This window comes from Macrotis lagotis, chromosome 1, assembly GCF_037893015.1.
Source record: "Macrotis lagotis isolate mMagLag1 chromosome 1, bilby.v1.9.chrom.fasta, whole genome shotgun sequence".
Lineage (NCBI taxonomy): Eukaryota > Metazoa > Chordata > Mammalia > Peramelemorphia > Peramelidae > Macrotis > Macrotis lagotis.
In genome coordinates, this window is record NC_133658.1 from 656,530,448 (window position 1) to 656,554,616 (window position 24,169).

The 24,169-nt window shown below is 34.8% G+C and overlaps 1 long non-coding RNA gene across 4 annotated transcripts in view; it reads left to right on the forward strand.

The window, feature by feature from the left end:
* LOC141507616 (uncharacterized) overlaps positions 1-24,169 on the forward strand; it is a 196,972-nt gene that overhangs the window by 141,780 nt on the left and 31,023 nt on the right. Inside the window, exon 7 of one of the 4 annotated variants that reach the window (XR_012474203.1) lies at positions 20,381-20,730. The exons of the other annotated variants lie outside the window; for them this stretch is intronic. This is a non-coding gene — a long non-coding RNA (uncharacterized LOC141507616). Of the gene's footprint in view, positions 1-20,380; positions 20,731-24,169 lie in introns of those variants that run through there. 4 annotated transcript variants of the gene reach the window in all.

Below are 24,169 nucleotides of genomic sequence, written 5' to 3' on the forward strand. Positions count from 1 at the left end.
GGGAAGAGAAGAAAGTTTTATAAATACCAAACCATGTTTTTGTTGAAACCTGTGATTTTGTTGAATTTGTGAATTTGTTTATAAATGACCAAAACAGATTTTTGTTGAAATTTGTGATGTAGTGATCTTCTGGTGTAGAACTTTTGTCTGCTGATACCGGACAATTTGTATGTAACCAGAAGTCTCAGAGAATTCCTAGAAGACTGAGATATTAAGTAAATTCTTGGACTACACAGTTAGGATATATCAGAGGTGATACTTGAATCCACATCTTCCTGATTCCTCTATTTATTATGCCACATCATTTGTCATCCAAAGCATTCAAGGAAAAGCTAATACCTCCTTGATTCAGTAATTTAGGAAAAGGTACCCTTATAAATATAGTTTCTGACTACTATCTCCAACAAAAACCTTGAAAATCTAGGCCTGTACTTGTAGCTTAATGGCTCAGTGATTTAATTGTTTCTGGTACTCATTCTTATTGAGGTAGGAGTCAGAGGCATGTGAGGACCTGTGCAACAGGATGCTTCATCAGCAGCAAAGTCCAGAGCCAAAGGCATGTGAAGGCTCGCACAGTGTGACTCAATGTTGCCAGTGATTAGCCAAGTGTTTGATCCTTAAATGAGATCTTTCAGTCCAGATCCTGGGGTCTGATCTTCAGGACTCTTGTAGGTCTTAACCTTGAGATACTAGAGGGAAAGTAAATGACTATGGTCAAAGGGGATTCTACAGTGCTGAGCTTCAACAGAACAAAGGAACAAGATATGACTTAATTTCCAAGGTTTTAAAGATCAGGAACTGAGAGCATAGGCTTCATCCTCTTGCTTCATTTTGGCATGAAGTTTTGGTATTGATTTGGAGTGTGAATTCAGCTCATCCCTAGTTTTTCATTTGCTGTATTATTATTCTTCCACTAGCAGGGGGCTCAGGGGCATTAAGGATGACTGGGGATTTAAAGGAAGTAGAGGATCATTCACTGGTGAGGTTAAAACCCCCCTTCCCCACACAGCTCTCTTCCCAATATCTCTTTTTTATGATCCATATATTCCTAAGGGAATATCTATCAATGGCTCAATATGTTGTGATTGATGAATGTGATATTATGTGATAGATGTGAGTGCTATTGTGCAAATAAGAAATGAGGAAATTGATGATTTCAAAGAGACAGAGGAAGTACCAAATGAACTGATGCAGAGTAAAGTGAGCAGAAGCAAAGAACAAAATATTGTAACATCAATATAATACAAATAAAGAAATTTGAATGCCTTTTGTAGACTGATGAAGAATGAAATAAGCAGAACAAATTATTCAATGACAACAATACTGTAAGAACAAACAACTTTGAAAGTTCTAAGAACTGTAATCAATGTGATAATCATTCATGATTCCAGAAGGCTGATGATGAACTGTACCTATTACAGAGAAAGAATGGATTTAGGGTATAGAATGAAACACAATTTCTTTTTTGTCTATAGTTATCGAGAGAATTTGTTTGGCTTAAATTTGTATATTATTCCAAGACTTGTTGTTTTTGAAATAGGGTGTGGTATGGATAGGATATGTCTATTAAATTAAAAAAAATAAATTTGGGTGCTAAAAGGTTATATTGTTACTTGAACTTTTGGATGAAGCCACTGTTTTATTAGTTTTGCTTAACTGTTTTCCTATGTAATAAAAAATCTTCTATGAAGAAGGAATAATCTATAAATGTTTATCATGTAAAAACATGTTTCCTTTTATCCTATATCGTTTTACTTCATACTCTTTCTATCTTTCTGAACCAATAGAAGTCTGACTCTCCCCAGAAGATATGGTACATAGTTATCTATCCCTTTTAGCACTAAATGTTCCCTTTCTTATCACCCCTGAACAGGACAGGAACAGGACAGGAACAGGACAGGAACAGGACAGGAAAAATAAGCATATTCCTTGGTTCTCACTATCATTTCTAGACCCTCCCTTGCTACCATCTCCTCTTTTAAAGTTCTTCCATCTTCCAAAAGTCTTCTGCCCTTTCAAAATTCTTGCTGCAAACATCTCTTGGCAGTGAGATCAGTAATTTTCCTCTCCAACCCAACATTTTATACTTAGAGATGATAGATAATATACATATTATTGCCCCCCTCAGACCATCTGACTTCCCAGTTAACTAACTTTTTCAACTTTAATTTCCATCTTCACTCCACCTCAATCATCATCAATCACTTCAGCTAGGTGGTGCAGTGAATAGTGTTGGGTTTGGAATCAGGAAGAATTGAGTACAAATCTAGCTTCAGACACCTGTTAACTGTGTGACTTGGGCAAGTCACTTAATCCTTTTTGCCTCAGTTGCTCATCTGTAAAATGAATTGACGAAGGAAATGGCAAACCACTCTACTAGTTTTGCCAAGAAAACCCCAAATGGTTTCATGAAGAGCTGGATAGGACTGAAACAACTAAGGAACAATACTCTTCAAAGTAATTATTTTAGATTTTCTTTTGCCTCATGTCTCTTGTATTAACTCTTCCCTCTCCACTTTGAGTGGAGGATCCTACTTTTACTAAGAAAATAGAAGCTATCTGTGGTGAGTTTCCTCTTTTATCTTACTTCACACCTCAGAATCCTTCTTCATGACCCCCTCTATTCTCTCCATTTTTGTTTTAGTGTCTGATGAAAGATACTTTCTTGCCAAGGAACGTGCTTCTTGATCCAATCTCTTACTGTCTCCTCCAGAAATATGTCCTGTTAATCCCTGCCTCTTTTCTCCTAACTTCTTTTTCTTTTCCTTTTCAGTCTTCTTCCCTGCTGCCTACTCAGATCATTTTTTATCCTTGGGAGAGGGGGGAATCCTTTATTTGATCTTGTCATCTCTTCAAACTATCAGTCTTTCTTTTTTTCTTTCACCTTCTTCATTTCACTTCTAAAGTCCAGGAAATGGTCATTGGCCTTCATGTTCTTCTTCTCAATCTCTTGAAAACTGACTTCTTGCCACTCTCTCTGAGTTAGCAATTATATTTTTTTTGGTAAATTCCAATGCCCTTTTCTCAGTCTCCTGGCCTCTTGACTGTTGATGGTGTTGATAATTTCATTTTCCTTAAAATTCTTCTTTCATCTTCTGTGATAGTACTTTCTCTAATTTCACTTCCTTCTCTTCTGACAACGCTCAGTCTTCATTGTTGCTTCCACCTACTAAGTGAGGATACCACCTAATGTTCTGTCTTGGGCCTTCTCTCTATAAAATTATTTTTTGGCAATCTCAAATTCAGTGGATTCAATTATCATCTTCAGGCATATGACTTCTACAATTTATCTATCTTGAACTCCTGACTCTTGAACCATCTGACTATTCAATAGTCATCTGACTATTCAATATCTCTAATCTGATATTCTCAAACTGAATATTTGTGAAACAGAACTGATATTTCATATAAAACTTTTTTCTTCCTCCAAACTTTCCTGCTTCTAGTCACCCAGATTCTCAAACTTGGAGTCATCTCAGATCTACCATCTTCTTCATCCCTTCTTATTCTATATCCATTCAGTTGTCAATTCTTATAGTCTACTTCCACAACACCTCTGGTATTTTTAAAATCAACTAATATAGCTATTATCTTATTTCAGTCCCTCAGCCTCTTTAACTTGAACTATTGAATTACTCGCCTAATTGGATTCTCTGTTTTCATTCTCTTTTTCTTTTAATCCAGCTTCCATGGGGCTGCCAAGACAGATTTGACCATTTCATTACCCTATTAAAAAATCTTCAATATCTCCATATTTATTGTCTTTAGATTAAAGTTACAAAATGATACTGACAATCTAGTTCTCATCTAACTTTCTAGTTCTTTCATCTTCCCTTCACTTTCTTTATATTCCAGTCAAACTAGCCCTCCCTCATATCCACATATTTGCATAGGCTGCCTTACATATCCATTCTAATTCATTCTCTTCACAATTCTGCATCTGAGAATACTCAACTTCCTTCTGTAGCCCTTCAGTTGTTAGAGACCTCTTAGAATGACTGTGTTATAGCTAGTATTTGCTTTTACCTAAATGCAATATATTTACTCCTCTTTTAGAAGAATGCAAGTTTCTTGCTAGCTAGGAAATTAATTGTTTTGTCTTTGTAACTGCAGGGCCTAATACAGTACCTTATATGATTACTAAATGTTTATTGAATATATATATATATATATACATATAGACATGTATATATATGCATTATATATATATGCATTATATATATATATATATATATATATATATATATATATATATATGTAGGATTCCATCAGATTCCTATGACATAGTCTTTGAACATAACCTAGGGTCACCTCCACATCAGAACAAGGCACTGGAAACAAAAATGAGTCTGTAAAGTAACAACTAAAAGTAATGCCAAACTGGCTTGCAGAAACAGTTTAGTCATAATATAATATTTTAAATGCTTCTACTACAGTCGTTTTTCATTTGCTTTATGAGAGTTAAAATTGTCCTGATAGCCTTAGAGAAAAACCTTTCAATTTCAACACCTGGTCACTTTATAGAAAGGAAAGAAATCCTAAAGTTCATTTTCAAAAGTTAAGGGCAATAATAGTTTCCCTTCAAGGTAGCACCATAATAGGATAACTCCTGAAATAAAACATTTATAATGACTGAATTTTCTTTGTATGCTTGCCCTTCACTGAGAGATTATGATGAGGTTAGGGAGAAGGAAGAAGAGGATAAAAGTACTTTTTCAGCTTTGAGGTATTTCCTGGTCTGTCAGTCAACAAGCATTTATAAAGTGAAAGACACTGAGAACACAAGAAAGGCAAAGGAAACTTCCTTTTTTTCAAGGAACTCACAATCTAATGGAGTACTTTGAAGTAACCATGTACAATCAAACTAAATACAGACTAAATCTGAAATAATTTGCAGAGGGAAAATACCAGAATTGAGGAAGATCAGGAATGGTTTCCTGTAGACGGTTAGAATGTAGCTGGGACTTGAAGAAAGCCAGAAAAATCAAAAGATGGAGATGGGGAGGAAGAGCATTTCAGTCTTTGGGGACAGCTAATGAAAATCTCCAGAGGCTAAGCTGAATGTCTTGTTTTAGGAACAGTAAGGAAGTTATTGTCACTATATCACAGAATCCATGGAGGATGGGTGGGGAGAATGTTCTGTAAGCTGTAAGAAGTATAGAAAGGTGAAGAACCAAATTATGAAGGGCTATGAATGCCAGAGGATTTTATATTTCATGTTGAAAATGATAGGGAGGCAGTAGAGTTTATTGAGTAAGAGGGTAACATAATCAGACCTACATTTTAGTATGATCACTTTGACAGCTCACCAGAGGATGGACAACTTGTGACCATCAGAAGGCTACAATAATAAAAGGATGAGGTGATAAAGACCTATAACAAAGTAGTGGCAGTGTCAGAGGAGAGAAGGAAAGGGTTTATATGAGAGGTGTTACAAAGGAAGAAACCACAGACTTGATAACAAATTGGTTATTGGTGGTGATTGAGAAAGAAATGTATAAGAGGATACCTAGGTTTCAACTCTGGCTGAATGGGATGATGGTGGTACCCCCGATAGTAGTAAGGAGGGGTAGCAATAGGATAAGGTTGTGAAGAAAGATAATGAGTTCAGTTTTGGACATTGAATTCTAGTTTGAAATGTCCAATAAACATATGGGCAACTCAAAATCAAGAGACATATTAGGACTGGATAATTAAATCTAAGAGTCATCTGCACAAAGATGGTAATTGAATCTATGGAATTGAGACCTCCATGTAAATGGCATAGTGGGAAAATCAGCCCCAGAACAGAGCCTGTAGGGAACATCTCCAATTAGTGGGTATGACCTGGATAAAGATTGAGAGGGAACATTCAGACAGGTAGGAAGATAACAAGGTAAGAAGAATATCAGGAAAACTTAGAGAGAAGAGAGTATTCAGGAAAAGAACATGATTGACTTGTCAAAAGGTGTAAAGAAATCTATATGACAGAAAAGCCCAGAAAAGGCTTTTAGATTTGGTGAATAAGAGATCACTGATAACTTCTGAGAGAGCATTTTTCAGTTGAATGATGAAGTCATGAGGCAGATTGTAGAGAATTCAGAGAGGAGGGAGAAGGAAGAAAGTGGAGGTATTGATTACAGAGACCTTTCAAAAGGTGTTAAATCACAAAGTGGAGAAAAGATAAAGAATGATAGCTACAAGGGATGGATGGATGGATCAAGGGAGGGTTTTTTGAGGATGGTTCAGACATGGTCACATTTGTAGATGTAGGGAGGTAATTAGTAGATAGAGAAACACTGAAGATAAGAGACCATGGGATTGATAGAGGAGCAATCTACTGGATTATTCTTCTCTACAAATGATATTCCAGAATCAAGGAACAATTCTCAGTTTGCCTAAAAGTGTATTTAAAATAAAGATATAACTAAAAGTTATTAAAATTTGAGTATTCTTGATTCCTTCAGTTAAGAACATTCATCGTATAGCTTATTAGATGCTGTAGGGAAATATGAAATAGAATGGAGGTCTTTGCTTTCAGGGAACTTTTAGTATGTCTTGGTATTTTAAGGCAACAATAACTGATTCCTTGTTTCAAATAATAAAAATGTGCTGAAAAGGAAGAAAATTAGATTGGAATTCAATAGACCTCTATAGTTTTGTTTTGCCTTGTTATGTGACTGAATGAAACACTTAACCTTCTTATAACTTAGTTTCCTCATTTATAGAATTGAATAAATGTTCTTTCATGTCAACTCTTTCACCCTAGCATTTTGATTTTACATCTACTTCGAAACCTAAAGTAATAAAAGACTAAAGTTTTCCATGCATTCAGATACTTAAATTATTGGGGCAGAAGTCCTGACTGTAATTTTTTGATGACATCACAAGAATAATAAATCTTTTATTATTTAAAATTTTTTTCTAATAAAATTGTTTTTAACATTCATTTTTAAAAAAACATTATGAATTCCATATTTTTCTCCCCTTTTAGCTCCATATCCATTGATAAGGCAAGCTATAGGATGTCAAATATATGCATCATGAATCATCTTAATGTTTAAAAAGGGGAAAGGGAAGTGAATTCTTCACTTTATGTTACCATTGTTGATAAGACCCAAAAGATCTGAGTTGTTCATATTTGTTGATCAAAATTATTGGGAATTCACTTGATTTTGTTGTCTTTTACAAATTATAGCTATTTGATAAACTCAAAAACTCCTATATTTTTGTCTCAACTTTACTTACATTGATTGAGAGTTCTTATATTGCTCTTGTATTGCTCCTTCTGACATCCATGTGAGTACTTGCCTTGTGTAAGTTCTCTATAAAGGAAACTTTCAAGATCTCGATGAAGAACTTAGAATTCATGGTGAGACCCGAGAGACACTGGCCCAGGATTGCCCAGCATGGTGTGCCATCATGAAAAAAAGGCACTCTGCTTTATGAATAGAGAAAATTGCAGTAGCTCAAAAGAAATGTTAGATGCAGACATTTAGAGTTGTCTTCACTCTAGATGTTCATAAGGACTATCTGTGCCCAACCTGTGGTAGAGTCTCTGAGCTTGTATTAGTCTGATCAGCCTTAGTAAAAAATACTATACCTCGATCCCAATACAGTGATGTTATTTTGATCCACTTTGAACTTGAAGGACAAGATAAATTTATTGGTTATTGAGGAGAATTTTTATTTTTTGGTGTTCTTGTTTGGAATACTATAATTTTTATCAATTAATGGGGTCAAACATAACCTTTGTTGCATTATAAAAAATCATGATTAACAACCAAAAAAAGACCCCTACAAGCTAGCAGTGAGTATTAGAGTTTTGTTTGGTGAAAGTAGATTACTTTGCCAAATGACTCATGGATTGTAGCACTCCAGAGAGTACTGAACAGCCTATTAAGACCTCCAAAGCTCATCTGGTTAGGAAACTGTGTTGCTAAAAAAGGATTTTTACCATACCCCCTGTTTTGGATAGGACTGAAATGGGAAAGTGCTTACTTCAGATTAGCTTTTCCATCTTGTTTTGTTGCTGATTATTACAGACAGTTCTATTAGGCTATTGACCTCACACAGAGAGAAGGGAGAATGGAACTGTTCTAGTTGGCTTTATTATTCCCCCCAGCTGAATGCTGGGATGTGTGACAGCATCTTTTCTATAACTGCATTTGGGGGTCACAGGAACTATGGATAGTAATGTATTCAGTTTGGTTTTTATAGTCATCAAGTTTTTCTGCCTAAAGAATAAAAACAGATCTCCAATTGCTCTTAATTTCCTGCAGCTGCAGTTGTGTTTATTAAAGAAGTATCTTATATTAAGAAGTATCTTTCATGAGCCAGTAGAAATAGAAAATTGATTCATTAGATTTTTTTCTTCTAGATGTTCTTGTTGGCAATCAATTTTTTTGGGGGGAGGGTTAGAGGATTGGAGTAGGCCAATAAAAGAAAAAAAGATTAAAGTACATGGAAGTAGGACCCCAGGAAACTGGTTGACTGCCCTTGGGCTCCTTCTAGTTTTAAAATGATAGTTATCTTTATTGAAAACAAATGAGCATGAAATGTATAAAATAGCCTTACTTTTGACCAGCCAAAACCCTCTCCATGTTCCTCTTTCATATTTCCTCTTTAAGTAAACATATAATTCTTGTTTAGGGTTGCCAGACACTAAAGAATGTGCAAAACAACTCACTAAAAATGTATTATGACAACATGTTATTCATCTATATGTAATACACATGCTTAGACTCACCAGTTAATAAAAATATAACACTGGAGCAGAAAAATATGGATACACTTTTTTTAAGGACCCGGTAGAACGAACAGTCTTTATTGTTGAATTTCTCTGTGGTCTCTCTCTTGCCAGCCTCCCAAATCCAGCACCTGCTTGAAGGTAGAAGATTCTAAATGTTAGGGTTATTGTGGGATTGGACATTGACATGCCAGTAGTCTTCAGTCAACTCAATAAAATGTTGAAATGGAAATGAGTTGGAGACTAGAAATGGGCAAAAAGAAAATGTGAAGTAGAGAAAAGAGCCCTAGAATGAGAACCAGGAGATTTGGGTTGTCACTAAGTAGGTAAATTAATGGACTGGATTGGTTATTTAGCTTCAGTTTCTACATCTGTTTTATGGGGGTTCCATAATGCAGCAGGAGAAACATTAGATTTTGGATCAGAGAATATGAGTTTAAATCTCTGTTATTTAATATTGATTTCTTTTGTTTGTTCTTCATTTTTCCCCCTTGCTTTTCGCAAGGCAATGGGGTTAAGTGATTTGCCCAAGGCCACACAGCTAGGTAATTATTAAGTGTCTGAGGCTGGATTTGAACTTAGGTCCTCTTGACTCCAGGGCCAGTGTTCTATTCACTGTGTCACCTAGCTGCCCCATGTCCTTCATTTTTGAAGAAGACCAATGATATCATGTTTTGATTTGTGTGTGTGAATGGATTTAAGTGAGACAGAGTAAAGTTTTCAACCTTACTCTCTTTTCTAGTGTCATCAAAGTCCAGTGGCAAGACAAATGTCAGGACTAATGATGAAGGACCAGTGGATGCAGTGGATGATCTTGCCATCTTTGATATCTGACCAAGGTCATTGAAACAGATATCCTTTCTAACTCAATAATGGGTTTGCGGGAAGGAAATGACAAAACCATCCCAGCATCTTTGTCAAGAAAATCTGAAATGAGGTTACAAAGAGTCATGTTCAACTGAAATGACAACAAAAATATTTATGTTAATCTGAGTTTGTAAGAAGTGATTTCCAAGATATAGTTTCTATCCTATAATTGTATGAGTGGATCAGAGGTTGGAGTCCACAAACTTTTCAGTTCATTTATGTGGCTATTTCCTATAGTACTCCAATAATGAGGGAAAAATCTCCACTAGCACATATTCTAGCAGTTTTTGCTTGGGTGAGGGAAAGGATACTGATATCAAGCATATCCTGACATTGAGAGAGAAAAGAAATACTGTATATACATTAAAAAAAAGTTTTTCTCCTTAATTTCCCAGCAGAACATTTATAGCAATAGATGAACTGCTTGATGTGTTTAGAAATCCAGTTAAGGAAATCTATCATTCTGCCTATTTGCTCTCCTTTGAGACCTCAACTTGACCATGGGGCATAGCATGTACTAATAGCTGGATTTCTGATGTGGAAGTCATGCTGTATCTTACACTAACAAATTAAAAATCATTGGCTTACATGTTAAATTATAACATCATGAAAATAAAAATTCCCTTTAAGATTTAATTCAATGTTCATGAGTATCACTTTCACTGGATCTTTTGTCTTTGACTTTAAGAGATCTGTGAGGTCACAGTATAATGGAAATAATAATGGATTTGGAATCAGAGGCTGGGGATTCAGATCATAATTATGCCACTTATTACTTCTATGACCTTTGGAAAGTCACTGAAACTCTCTGGATTCCAGTTTCCTTGTCTGTAACATGAGAAGCTTGAGCTAGATGGCCTCTAGGCCCTTTCTGGCTCTAAATCTAAGAAGCTAGAGCTCATGATAAGATCTTATTTATATTTGTTACTCATTTTGACAGGTTTAGGGAGTTCCTGAAATTGGGGAAGCTTTAAGTGTTTCAATAATATTTTTCATTTTGAAACCATCCTCTTTTAAGAAAGGTAAATTAAAAGTGTTTATTTCCCATGTTTACTTATGCTGAAAGAGGATGACTTCCTTAGAGTTTCTCCTTTCTGTGAATCTTAGAAGGGCTTTGAAGATTGTCATCAAAAGAAAGGGAAAAAAACCCCAAAAAATAACATGCAAGCCACACACACACACACAAAATTCTTGCCTTCAAGAAGCTCACAGTCTAAGGGGGTGTGTAGAGACAGCACATCAATAGCTGTATAAACAAAATATATCCCAGATAAATTGGATATAATTTCAAAGGGAAGACTATAGCATTAGGAGGAATTAGGAAAGACTTCTTATAGAAAAAAAAAACATTTTAGCTGGGACCTGAAGGACACTAAAGAAATCATGAAACTGGGAAGAAGAAGGAGAGGATTCCAGACAAGAGGGACAGTCAATGAAAATGCCTGGATTTGGGAGAATAGTATGCTGTGTTTGAGGAACCACAAAGAGGTGTCACATAGGGAGGTAAGAGAGGGAAACAAAGTGTTAAGAAGACCAAAATGGTTTTTTTTTTTTTTTTAGTTTTGGGGGAAATAAATTGATACTTTGATATGGCAGATCCTTTTTTTTTGTTTGTTTTTTTGGCAAGGCAATGGGGTTCAGTGACTTGCCCAAGGTCACACAGCTAGGCAATATGTGTCTGAGGTCAGATTTGAACTCAGGTCCTCCTGACTCCAGGGCTTGTGCTCCATTCACTACACCACCTAGCTGCCCCTGATAGATTCTTTTTTGATGAAGAGTGTTCACCCTAGCAATCTGTCAAGGTACCTAATCTTTGCCTGATAATTATTGAAAAGTATTTTTTATTTCTATGGAGATAAATGAGTTCTCTTCAAAGTTTAATTAAGTGAATGTGGTGCAACTAGGTGGTGCTGTAGATAGATCACTGGCCCTGGAGTCAGGAGGACCTGAGTTCAAATCTGAACTCAGACACTTAATTATTACCTAGTTGTGTGACCTTGGGCAAGCCACTTAACTCCATTTCCTTAAATAAATAAAAATTTAAAAAATTAAGTGAATATATAATCTTTGAAGTTTTGTTTTAGCTTAACCAAAGACATCACCAGTTATTAATTTTGTATAAAGTTAATTATTGAAAAACTAGATGATAGTGAATCATTTCTTTTCTGCCTGGACTAGAATTTAGGCAGTTGAGTGCTGGACCTGGGGTCAGGAAGACCTGAGTTCAAATTCGATCTTGGACTCTCAGTAGCTATGTGAACCTGGCAAGTCACATAATATTTGTCTATCTCAATTTTCTTATAGGAAATTGGGGATGAATTAGCACCCAAATCTCAGAATTGTTGAGGAAAAATGAGAGAATTGTAAAGTGCTCTGCAAATCATAAAATGTTATATAAATGCTACCTATTAAGATGATGATGATGATGACTACTACTACTACTATTTAATGCTGTTGCTACTTCTACTACTTACTGCTGCTACTGCTACTACTATTACCTACTGCTGCTGTTACTACTTCTACTACTACTAATTTTGTTGGCTTTGGGAGTTCATCAACATCTAGTTGGTTTATCAACAGTAGTTGGTAATTTGCAGTCTTAGAAAGTTGCCTGGGACACTAAAGATTAAATGACTTGGCCACAGTTTTACATTTAGTTTGCTTCTGAGGCAGATATCCCTGACTCCAAGATTGGTATTTTATCCACTACAATGTACTATCTCTTTGGGACAATATCTGTGGTATTTCATTTATATTTCAAGTACCCCATAGTAACATAGAATAACAAAAAGATGAGAAAGAAAATGCTCATGAAACTTAGCAGATAGGATTTTGAGGCTGGTAGAGATTTTAATTAAACTGTCAAAAATTTATTATTTCATTTTTCAGAGGAAAAGGAAATTGTAGTTGCATGCAGAGATATTAGGGAAGGCTTGCTGAATGTAGAGGCACCCTACAGATCTAGGATAACACTTAGAATGCTCATGCAACATGAAAAAAAAGTTTTCAATGTGGTTAGCAGGAGTAATTCATTCAATTAAAGTATGAGATGGACTCCTCTCCTGTTTCTCCACCCTGTTTCTCCATAGATCCCTAAATGTTTGTGTTCCTTGACTTCCCACGATGGCAACTTTCCTTATATAGGTAGCCACTTACAAAATTTATTAGATAATAAAGAAATTTCAATTTGACTTTCAACACATATCTGAAGAATACACAGAAAAATTTATATTTTGGGATTTGTAAGAACACTTTGCATGCTAATAATATTAAAATGTGGTTGTTGACATTAAATGTAGGCTAGTGTTGTTTCTTGCAACCTAGGGCTCTCCTGAGGGCAACTGTTAGTTACCATGCTCTTATGACTCTTCTCTTGATCCTTCCTTCCTTCCTTTCTTCATCTTCAGCCCTGGTTACTTTTCTTAGTCAAAATTCTGACAGATCAGTCTCTGGGTTTTTTGCTCATAGGGTGAAGCTTTTCAGACAGTTCACTGAACACTTCAGAGTGTTACTGAAGTTTGTGTAAATGAATTTTCCTATGATGTCCTTCCATCACATTTTACAACCTGGAGCTGAATTTAATATAGTCAGGCATGATGAGGCTAGAGTCCAGGTCTTTGCACATCTGAGATGCCAGCAGCAAGAACAGAGTGAATATGTGATTGCCTGTCTGGATGGGGCTGGTCTGTGGAGATTTTCTCTCAGGGAAATCATTATGTCCATTTCTGGGTTGTTGCTTAGGTTTAGTAACCCTCCCCCCAATAGTCTTGATTATTCTTTCCCTTAGTCTTTGAAAATTCTGCAGAATTCCTGAAGAAACAAGATACATTTTTGGTCTCCTAATAACCTCCCCTTTATCAGGAAGATCCTCTTTATGATGAGTTTTTTTCCTTATTATGTACCAAGCCAGCTGACCTTTAAATGAACTCCATCCTTTATTCCCCTTTCCCTCCACTACCTTGTTATTGCAGTCATCAGCACCCAATTTCATAGAGGAACTATAAAGGAAAAGGGAACTTGAAACAGAAATTTCTATTAAGTCTCCTACATTTCAGCAACTGCTGCTCCAACGGTATCTTCCAAAGCCAACACTGACACAGACCTATGGGGGATTTTTCTATTTCTGTCTTGAAGGAGATTTGCACCAATGAATTTCTGTGGCAGCTGAGGTTTGCTAAGATTTAGATGACCCCTTTTCCCTTATCTAATGAATTCAGGCCTGGGAAACTTGCAAAGCTTTAGACTGACAAGGAACTAAGGGAATTGATAGGAAATTGAAAGACAGTTGGCACAGGCTCAGCATCTTTGAATGTCAGTTCAGGAAGCCGCTAAATTTTACAGCTACAGGGCTATGGAAATTAAGATTCTTACATGGATATAGAAGTCATAATGATCTCTCTGGTGGACTATACACATATGTGTGTATGAGTGTTCGCATATGTTTGTGTAACATCAGAAACATCTTAGAACCAGAGGGCACTTTAGAGATCATGAGAAACTGAGGCCTAGAGAGACCAAGTTCTCTATCCAAAATCACAAAGTTAATCATGAGAGTCAGGAGATTATATAGTGCATACCTTGTGTGAAGCACTTTGCAAACGTTATCTGTTTGAGGGTATATGTTGTTATTCTCATTTTACAGTTGGGGAAATTGAAGCAAATAGCAGTTAAGTGATTTATTCTGATATCCTTACTCCCCCATCAAAGTTTTTTCTACTTTGCTGTATTGTCCTTTAGTCCCTTATTCTGAAAGGTGGAGATGAAGATGTTTTATTTTTAGCCAGGGAGCTAAAAATATTTTATTTATTGTTAGAAAAGTTTATTGATTGAAAATAATCAATGCCTTTTTTGCAATGCCCCAAATCATTATTTTGTGGAACCAAAATTCATGTATTTGTAAGTAAAATTTTTTAAAAAATATTATTCAATTAGAAAAGACTTAATTTTAGATGATCTAATCATTTCAGTATTCCTGGAAAGGATATTTCTTTGAAGTGTTTTCCCCCTAAGTTTTCTTTCTTCTCTCAGCCTGTTGGTCTTGACAAATCATGAAGATGATTTAGCACTTTGTTTTATTATATAGTAAGAGACATGTCAGGATGTTTCTAGGTATGTAATTCACTTAAGTAAATTATTAGGTTGAGGTAACAAATGCTATTAGTAGGTGTGGTGTTTTTCAAGCAATAACATATATCTTGGATTTATAATTTTTGAACATCTCTTTTAAGCTTAGACAAAACCCTAAGCAAATGGCATTTATTACAAACTGAAGTTTTATGAAGGGAAAGAGTCTTCCACATTTAAAATGTAGTTGTGTGAATGGTAATTGCAGGGTTGATTACTCTGTTGAGAAATGGAATTTTCTGGCTATACTTTCAAAAGTCTGTATTAATGCCTCCCTTTTTTCATCCAGAAAATCATTACCCAATCAATTTTAATTGTGCCTTGGATTGACTGTTTGTAATGGCCAAACTACTTTAAACTCATGCAAACAGTTAAAAGAAATCTATTTCATATAGCACTTCAGTATGCTACAAATGTCAGTGTATAATCAAATATCTAGACACAGTCTGTAGCAATGTGTTAATGCATCAGAAAGATTGTGCTATCTTATCATTTGATACTTGTACTTAACAGAAAAATGAATCTCTGAGTAGACTTATAGTATGGGAATCTATTCTAATTGCCAAAATAGAAGCATATCTGGTCAAGTGGATAGAGCACTGGCCCTGGAGTCAGGAGGATCTGAGTTCAAATCTGACCTCAGACACTTAATTACTGACTGTGTGGCCTTGGGCAAGTCACTTAACCCATTGCCTTGCAAAAAACAAAAAAAGATAGAAGTATATCATAGGAGTGCATAGAGTATAGTCAGTGTAACACATGGTGCATGCTTATAGCCTGTTTACTGTTATTTGCGCTAAATAGTATGATGGTACCACAGACTAGAATTAAGATTTTTTCAAAGCATTCAAATTTTATTGTCAAAATGCAAACTACCAATATGAATCTTAGAGGTTCCAACAAGTTTCTTTATTATAAGACTCATAACAAGGTTTCCTCTCTGACAAGCTGGAAACCTTGGGTCTCCCTCGGAGATGATCATCTGGCAAATCTCCATCAGTTAGTTAATCAGTACACCTTCTGATTAGACATAGACTGCTACTCCAATCTCAAATTCAAAGGGGGAAGGAGGTAGTTTGTGACTTATAAGTTAACTAATGATTAGGAACTATATTAAGTTTTTGATAACTCTAGTTCTGAGTGTTCCTAAGTTGTAACAACATAATTTATTTGTTAGATCATTGTATGAGCTATTGAAAAAGTTATTTACAATATTTTTCCCCCTCAGTGGGCTATCTTGTAAGAGCACCCACATATCTCTATCAGTTATTGAATAATACAGTATTGCTATATCATATTACACAAATTACTGAAAAACAAGTTTTCAAAATTAACTACAAAATGGAAGCTTAAAAGAAAATGTAGCGAATAATGCTAAATTGGGGTAAGCCTTTGAATGAACAGTACTTGAGCTCCAGAGTTGTGTTATGAATAAATGTGCCCAAATGCAACCCGTTTGATTTTCTGAATACAGCAACTATTTAATTAGGGGTGATCTAATGGCAGCCATTCCATAACCTATATGCTCTGAAATTATTAGAGACTTTTATTGATGCCATCCCATGCTAAATTTCTTCTATCTTATTAAGGTAATAAAATTTATTCTCACAACAGGTAGGTTGCCAAGAAATGATGGCATGTCCAGGGGCAAATATTACCATTGGTCCATGTCCTATATTTGCCTAGGGGCAGCTAGGTAGAATGGTGAGTAGAGCTCCAGGCCTGGAGTAAGGAGGATCTGAATTCAAATCTATGCCGAAGATCACACAGCTAGTCAGTATCAAGTGTCTGAGGTTACATTTGAATTCAGGTCTTCCTGACTCTAAGACTGATGTTCTATTTACTATGCTACTAGCTGCTCCATACCATGATCAAGTTTTAGCAAATGGCACCCAAAAGTGAGAATTTTGTCCAGTAACTACCAAGACGATGTATGCTTGGAGGGACAAAATCACATCCGTATTGACATTCTCACTATAAACAAAACTCTAAGACATAAAGAAGTTGTAGTTAAATGAAAGGAGAGTTCTCAAGCTCCGTACAGAAAGAAAAATGAGAGTTGGCTTTCTCGTATGCCCAAAGATAACAAGAAATCAATTATTTGAAGATTGGTAATGTTGAATGCTAGATTTAAATGTGAAGATTTTTTTTTGTACAAGTCTAAATGTGTGTCTTTAAAAATTCGTAATCACTATGCTTAGTTCTACCCTCTTAAATCAAGAACACAAAGTCTGAAAGGGACCTTAGAGATCATCTTAATAAACCAACAAGCATTTATGTGATAGGCACTAGGCTAAGTCCTTGGAATACCAAGACAAAAGCAAATTTTTCCCTACCCTCAAGTAGTTTATCATCTAATGGGCAGAGACAACATGTATATGTACAACATGCTGGATTTGGAATCAGAAGTCCTGGATTTGAGTCCCTCAATGCTTTGTCTGGTCTCTTCTTATATCAACCTATATGCTAAAAAATTTTCATTCAGGATACCATGATCTTTCAGGGGTCAATTTCTAGTCAGTCTTAGGCCCCTAATCTATGTAGGGAGAGCCCCACATCTTTTGGGAATCTATTGTCTTCAGTTTTTTCCCTCTGAGATAGAGGAAGTTTTAATTAGTTTTTCTTTTTCTTTTCTTTCTTTTTCTCTTGTCAGTTTTTTGTTTTACTCCAGTTTTCAATTTTTTTTCTTCCTTTCCCCCTTCCCCCCAATAAGTTGCTTGAGTTGGGGCATGTCCTTTCAGAGAGAGAGGTAGATATAGATAGATTGATAATTTGTTATGCTCACTGTGCACTAGCACTGGGAACACAAATAAATGAAAACAAGATTTCAAGGATTTCATATATCAGCAGGGAAAGTTAAAATAAAGGAGAGCCAGAAGATAAAGGAGAATGGAGTAGGGTACTACCACAGGGCCAAGGTAGTTGGTAGAGAAACTAGTAACTTTTGATATGCTTTGTAAAATATTTGCTGAATTTGTAAATAATTGCATTTGTGGGTAATTGTGATATACTGGGCCCTCCCTAAATATTCTTTATTTTTTGGAATTGTTCTATTGTGCTACATTGACTTTTTTAAATTCTATAGTCTATGACACTGGGGTAAGCCTTTGAAGGAACAATACTTGAGACCCAGGGTTGTGTTATGAACAAATGTGCCCAAATGCAACCCATTTGATTTTCTGAATACAGCAACTATTTAATTAGGGGTGATCTAATGGCAGCCATTCCATAACCTATATGCCCTGAAATTATTAGAGACTTTTATTGATGCCATACCATCAACACATGTCTTTGAGGACTAGCAAGGCATTCTATAGATATGTATGGTAGCTGATTAAATGACCTAATTGATATGTTTTATTGTAAAAGATCAAAACTTTGGGACATAAGTTGAGGTGCAGTCCTTTCACCTAATGTGCCCTATATCTTGCTTCTTTTTAGAATACTGACCTCCTAACTTCATTATCATTTCAGTAAGCAGTTTTCTCTAACTTCTTAGATATTTAACATTCAGAAAACTTATCCACTGTGGTCTTTTGTTTTATGTACTTATGGCTTCCAATTTGGATTCTCCTTCTTTCCCTGGGAGGTGATTGTTTTTGTTCTATGCTGGTGTTTATATCATCATTGACATGAACCATTTCTTGGGCAAGAAACTATTATTGTGATTTTTATATGCTGTGTGCATGTTGAAGCCTCTTTCATAAAAAATCAAATAATACATTTATGGTTATTTTATGAAACTTATGACATAATTTTTATGATTTTAAATGATCATGGAGGTTTATAATTCATGGATCTTTAATGACATTATTCATCTAAACTATTATTTATTTGATGGTGAATCCTTGGAAAGATATTCAGCTCCCATTTATCTGTATCTCCTTTGGCTAAATCCAATTTACTTTATAATAATCTGTTTTATGGTGTGTTTTAGAAAAAAGATTTGCTATGAAAAGTGGGGGGAAATGTCTATACTTGAAATGTTGGTTTGAACATAAACTTTTAATACTTAAAACTCAGAAAAAAATTTTGAAGTAGTTGAAAGTTTGTCTTTGTTCTCCTTTTCCACTCTTTCCCCAACCTTTCATCTCTTCTTCCCTCTTTTCTTGTATATGTGCTCCTTGAAATCCTTTCCTGTTTCCTTACTATGATACCTCCATGTTTGGTCAAGCTCCCTCATGTTGTTCCCTTCTTCCTTTTACCCACATTAAAACCTACTTGTCTTGTGTCCCAAAGTCTTGCTTGGTATGATAATCTAAGGTCAGATAATGGATGATAACACAAAGTATTAATCCCTACTGCAAATATTCATATTTAGCAAGAAACTACAGTGAATAAAATGCCACAGCTGAAAGAAATTAATTTTGAATGGTGACATTTCAATGTAGTGTGGTTGGAGTTGGAACATTACCTGTAGAAACTGTCATGCACTCTGCCTCCTATTAGTGATAAATATGTGCTTTGCCCCCTTGCTAAGGCAAACAAACAAACAAAAAAGAAAACTAAAATTAAACCATGGCTAACCAGTCCCTGATTTGGTTCTTGATCCCATGACCTGGAGTAGGGACTGCTTCTAAAATAATTGGTTATTGATACAAGAAAAGCTGCTCATTCATTATGAGTCTGTATAAAAGAATAAGGAGAAAAATTCTTTCTTCTTTTCAGTATATTGCTTTGGGACTATGTCAGTTCTCTCTTGAACTTCTTATTGGTGATAGTGCTGAGGAGAGAAATTTCTCTCTTTCCCCTCTTCTCCAACCACATGATACTAAGAATATGTTTGAATTATAGCTGCCATTAATGCTGAAAGTTGGGGGTGAGTGTGGGGAAGGAAAGAAATTGCATACACCTTCCTCCAAAATCTTAAGGAGAGCTTGAAGAATCCCAAAGGAAAGTGCTCAAAAGAAGGAAGGATTTTTTCCCTTGTTCCTTTACATAGTTTATTGAATAGACAATTCTTCCTGGTTCAGTCACTAATCCTTTAGTAAGGGGCCACAGCACATATCCCACCAGAAGAGGCTACAGTATATGATCAGTTCCATGGGAAAATGCTACAATTCAACTCTTCTTCCTCATCTTCCAGCTTCCATATTGTTAGGTAGAATGTGTGTTTGTGTGTGTGTGTGTGTGTGTGTGTGTGTGTGTGTGTGTGTGTGTGAATTGTGATGTGGCCATTTTGGAAAAAAGGACTGTTTTAGTGACAATTCTCAAGTCATCAGATCTTAATATATATTCTCTTGCACCTTCTAAGTTTCTGTCTGGCTTGGTATGGATTAGGCATTTTGTATGCTTTCAGTTTTATGGAAAGCAAGCATGTGACTTTATAGGAAGAGAATTGGTGAGAGATTCTTTTCTTGTATGAACCCCATTATCCTAAGAATGCAACAGTTTCTTAAGTGTAGTCATGAAAGGTATGAAAAGAATTATGTAAATTTCTCAACACTTCTATGGAAACATAATAAGCAAACCCTTTGCTCTCCCCAACTGAACACAAAGTCACTCTTTAGGCTATATCTTACACAATAATACTAGGTCATATTAAATCCCTAGTCCCATCAGAAGAAACTCTTATTAGTCTTTCTTGAACTATCAGTTCCAAAACAAAGCCTTACACTAAGGCTTTTTTCCCTTAAGTAACACCTAAATATTGTAATCTAGGACAATATTCCCAGCTGAACTGTTCCTCCTGAGGATGGAATTGGAGCAGAGACTGAACCATGAAAAGAAGCCCTTGGTTGATTCACCTAAGGACAATACAATCTTCCCCTATGCTTTGAACTTCTTAAGGTAATAATCAAATGAAGAGAAGAAAGAAATATTTGATCATATCAGGTAGTGGAAGCATCTTGAGTTCACCTTTGATGGAACAGAAAGGAAAATCCTCAGAATGGATTCAAAGTCAAATAAGAATTGAATGGTATTGAGAAAATGATTCTGGGTACATTAACATTTTAAGTTACTATTGTACTGAGTATATTACCTAAACTATGAACCTTTGCTAAATCTTAACTGTGGAATTTTGTCTATTGTTTGAGAACATTATATACTATAATTATGATGACATTATCTTTATGTATGAATTATATAAAATAATTATAAAGTATATTATAAATTATACTCCATCATGCTTGTGTTAAATTTTTGGAGGCATGGGGTAACTGAATGTTATTTTACCTCTCTAAGCAGAAATGTTTAGAATACATGAGACAAAATTCCCACAATAAAAGCTTCATTGAACTAGCTTTTTCAGATTAAGACCACTGTTAAGTTTTCTATCACATTTGTTAAAAGTACTAAAAACATATTTTAAGTAGGGAACAATGATATATTCCTTTTGTGACATATTAGTTGTTAAATATCTTATCGTCTCAGCTTTGGATAGTGAATATTAAGATTCCACTTTCAAATTTCAATGTCAGATTCCTATTTGTCCTATATCAAAGGTAAGGATTGTGTAATATCAAATTTTTCTGGTCACCAGATATTTGGGGATCTTTATATAAAATACTGGGAATGGGAAGAAATCTTTAGGAAGATCATTTAGTTGTTAAACTACCTTCATAAGAGTATACTTGAAAAATGTGTTTCTATAGATAATAGACCTTCAAAAGTGACTTCAAGTTGAAAGCTATATTTCTTTGGATTATGGTGAATTTTGCAATGTTCAGTTCACCGTAATCACATGTATTTCCTTCTAACCCTAACAGGAGAACAGAAAGTTCCTTTTCTGAATATGTCAAAGGTTAACTATAGTTACCCAGAATAACTGCAGATTCAGCAAATACTTCTAAAGGTCTTTCAGGCTTTGCTTTTGTAGTCATTAATGAGTAAAATGTAAGATTTTGAACTAAAATATTTTCTATCAGGAAGAAATATAAATAATATATATGGGATAAAACAAGATGACCTTGTGATATTATAGTTTTTAATGGAACTAGTCAACATTACCCTGCTCTTGTCTTGTCTTGTCTTGTTGTACTTGAAAATTACTTATTTGCTAACTTTAATTTCTTTCTGTGATTATTTCTGAATTGCTTCTTAACTTTCCTTATTGGCAAAACCTATGTTAAACAGAAATAGAATTTTTTTGGAAATCATTGTTCAAATTTTCAATTACCCCCCCCCCCACAATTTAAGTATTTTAATATTTAGGGCCAGAATAAGTCTTAGCATTTAAACTAACTCCTCATTTTACAGATGGAAAAGCTAAGGTCTAGAGTAGTTATGTGATTTGTGCAAAATCATAATAAGCAAAAAGGGGATCTGGATTTCAAAACTAGTTCCTCTAATTCTAAATACAAAAATGGCTTTTGCTATTAATCTCATATTTAACAATGTTTTTACCCCAAGTCCTCATTGCATTAATTAAATACAAGTTAGCTTCTGAGATGTGTCTGACACTACTTCTTCAGTTATATTACTTTTATTGGAGAGTAATTATATTTTAGTGCTGAGAGTAATCATTCTAAGTTTAGAAATGCTATTATTGTGAATGTTATACAAAGTATTTATGCCTAGTACTTGGATAGTAAAAGGGAAGGAGGAAAGAAAAGAAAAGAAAGAGGGAAATAAAGGAAATAAAAAGGAAAATAAAGAAAAAGGAAATATAAAAGTAAAAAGGAAAGAAAAATGGAAAAAAACAGGGAGGCAGGAAGGAAGGGAAAGAAGAAAAAAAGAGAGCAAGGGAGTAATGAAAGGAGGAAAGAAAGAAGGGGAAAAGGGAAAAATTAATATATTTACCAGATACCTGTTCATCAGTTGAGAGAATTCACTTCTTGATTAATGAATACTTCTTGTTTTTCCAAAAATTTTATGTCTGCAGAAAAGTTAAAATTTTATTCTATTTTTGGACTTAGTCAAATATTTAAAATCCATTACAAAGGGGGAAAAAGCTATTATTTTCTCTTATACAACTTTTCCAGTGTATGGCAGGATCTTGAACTTTGTCATAATTAAAGAGGAAAGGGTAGTATTTAGATGAAGGTTAAAAGGTAGGATAGAGATGCTGTCCCTTCAATAATTGAGCTGTTGAACCACAGGGGCAAGTCAATCCTTCACCCAGTGCTCTCTAAAAGTCTTCCTACTGTTTTTAAACCCAAATGTCTTTAGAATGTCAAACTTGTATTTCTTCAAAAGAAAAAAAAGCTAGAATATTAAATGGTTATAATATAAGGGAATTTTTTTTTTGGCTCAGAAAAGATCAGATACTTTGTTTCATCCAAAAACCTGTTCATTGGCACAAGAGGAAAGATCATGAAACAGCTACTCAGGATGATAAAAGAGAATGTGGTATCTTTAGTTAATGATTGTCCAGTCAATTCTTTCTTCTACCTCTTTCCTTCCTTTCAAAAGTGATCCCTGTACAGGCTTTCTTTTATACTTTTCTTTTTCAATTGTAAAATGTGATTATTATGGGCCTGAAAATTTTAAGATTTTTTTTCCCCCACTCTAAAGTTTGCATTGAGGAAGAAAATCATTCATGGGCTCTAAAAGATAGCTGTTGAGATCACAGAACTTAAAAAAATGCAAATTTAAATGTTGTACAAAGTTGTTTTCTGCTCCATATAAAAAAGTTAGAAGAAGAGGAATGAAGGTAACCTGAAGGGGCAGGCTTAGGAGGAAGGAGTGAAGTTTTTAGTAAGAACATGGAATAGAAAGCAAAAATCTTTACTTCTATATTTTTGAAACAATTTTTGAATGAACAAGGGCCACATACAATTTTATTGCCTTATCAGTGCCCTTCTATTATTGGTGGAAGCAACCTTTATTTCTCCTGATTGAGTTTGCTATACTATTTATTTCATGCTAAAGTTTCAATGATAATATATGGAGAATAAGATCAAATTAAACTCATTTTCATGGTGCCAAATTAGTCCTTTAGTGATAGATAATTAAAAATTAAATACTCTATAATAATAATATTCATATATGTATACAAAGACTATGTTTGAGTTAGGAGGATGACTATCAAGACTATATATAATGTAGATGCTTATATAGTATATAATATTAAATATATGATTGTAGTATATAACATCTATACACATAATATATATGTAAATATAATAGGGATAGTTGTTTTTAAGACTTATTAGTGATTTGGACAAAGGCAGAGAAGGAGTGACAAAAAGTTGGGAGGGAAAAGGATACCCAGCATACTGGATAACAAAATCAAAACCCAGAAAATCAGTGCTCATGGAGTTGAATCTAATTTGAGTAAATTAAATAGGTATAAATTTAAACTCTTATACTTGGATATTAAAAAAAACCCAACCATACAAGAAAAAAGAAGGGAGAAGAATGGTTAGATAAAGCAGTATTGAAAATGATTTGGAGATTTTAGTGGACTACAAGTCAATATGATTTAGTAGAGTGATATGGCAAACAAGTTAGTGTAATTTTGGGTCACATTAAGAGGTTATGGCTTCTGGGAATAAGGATATTATA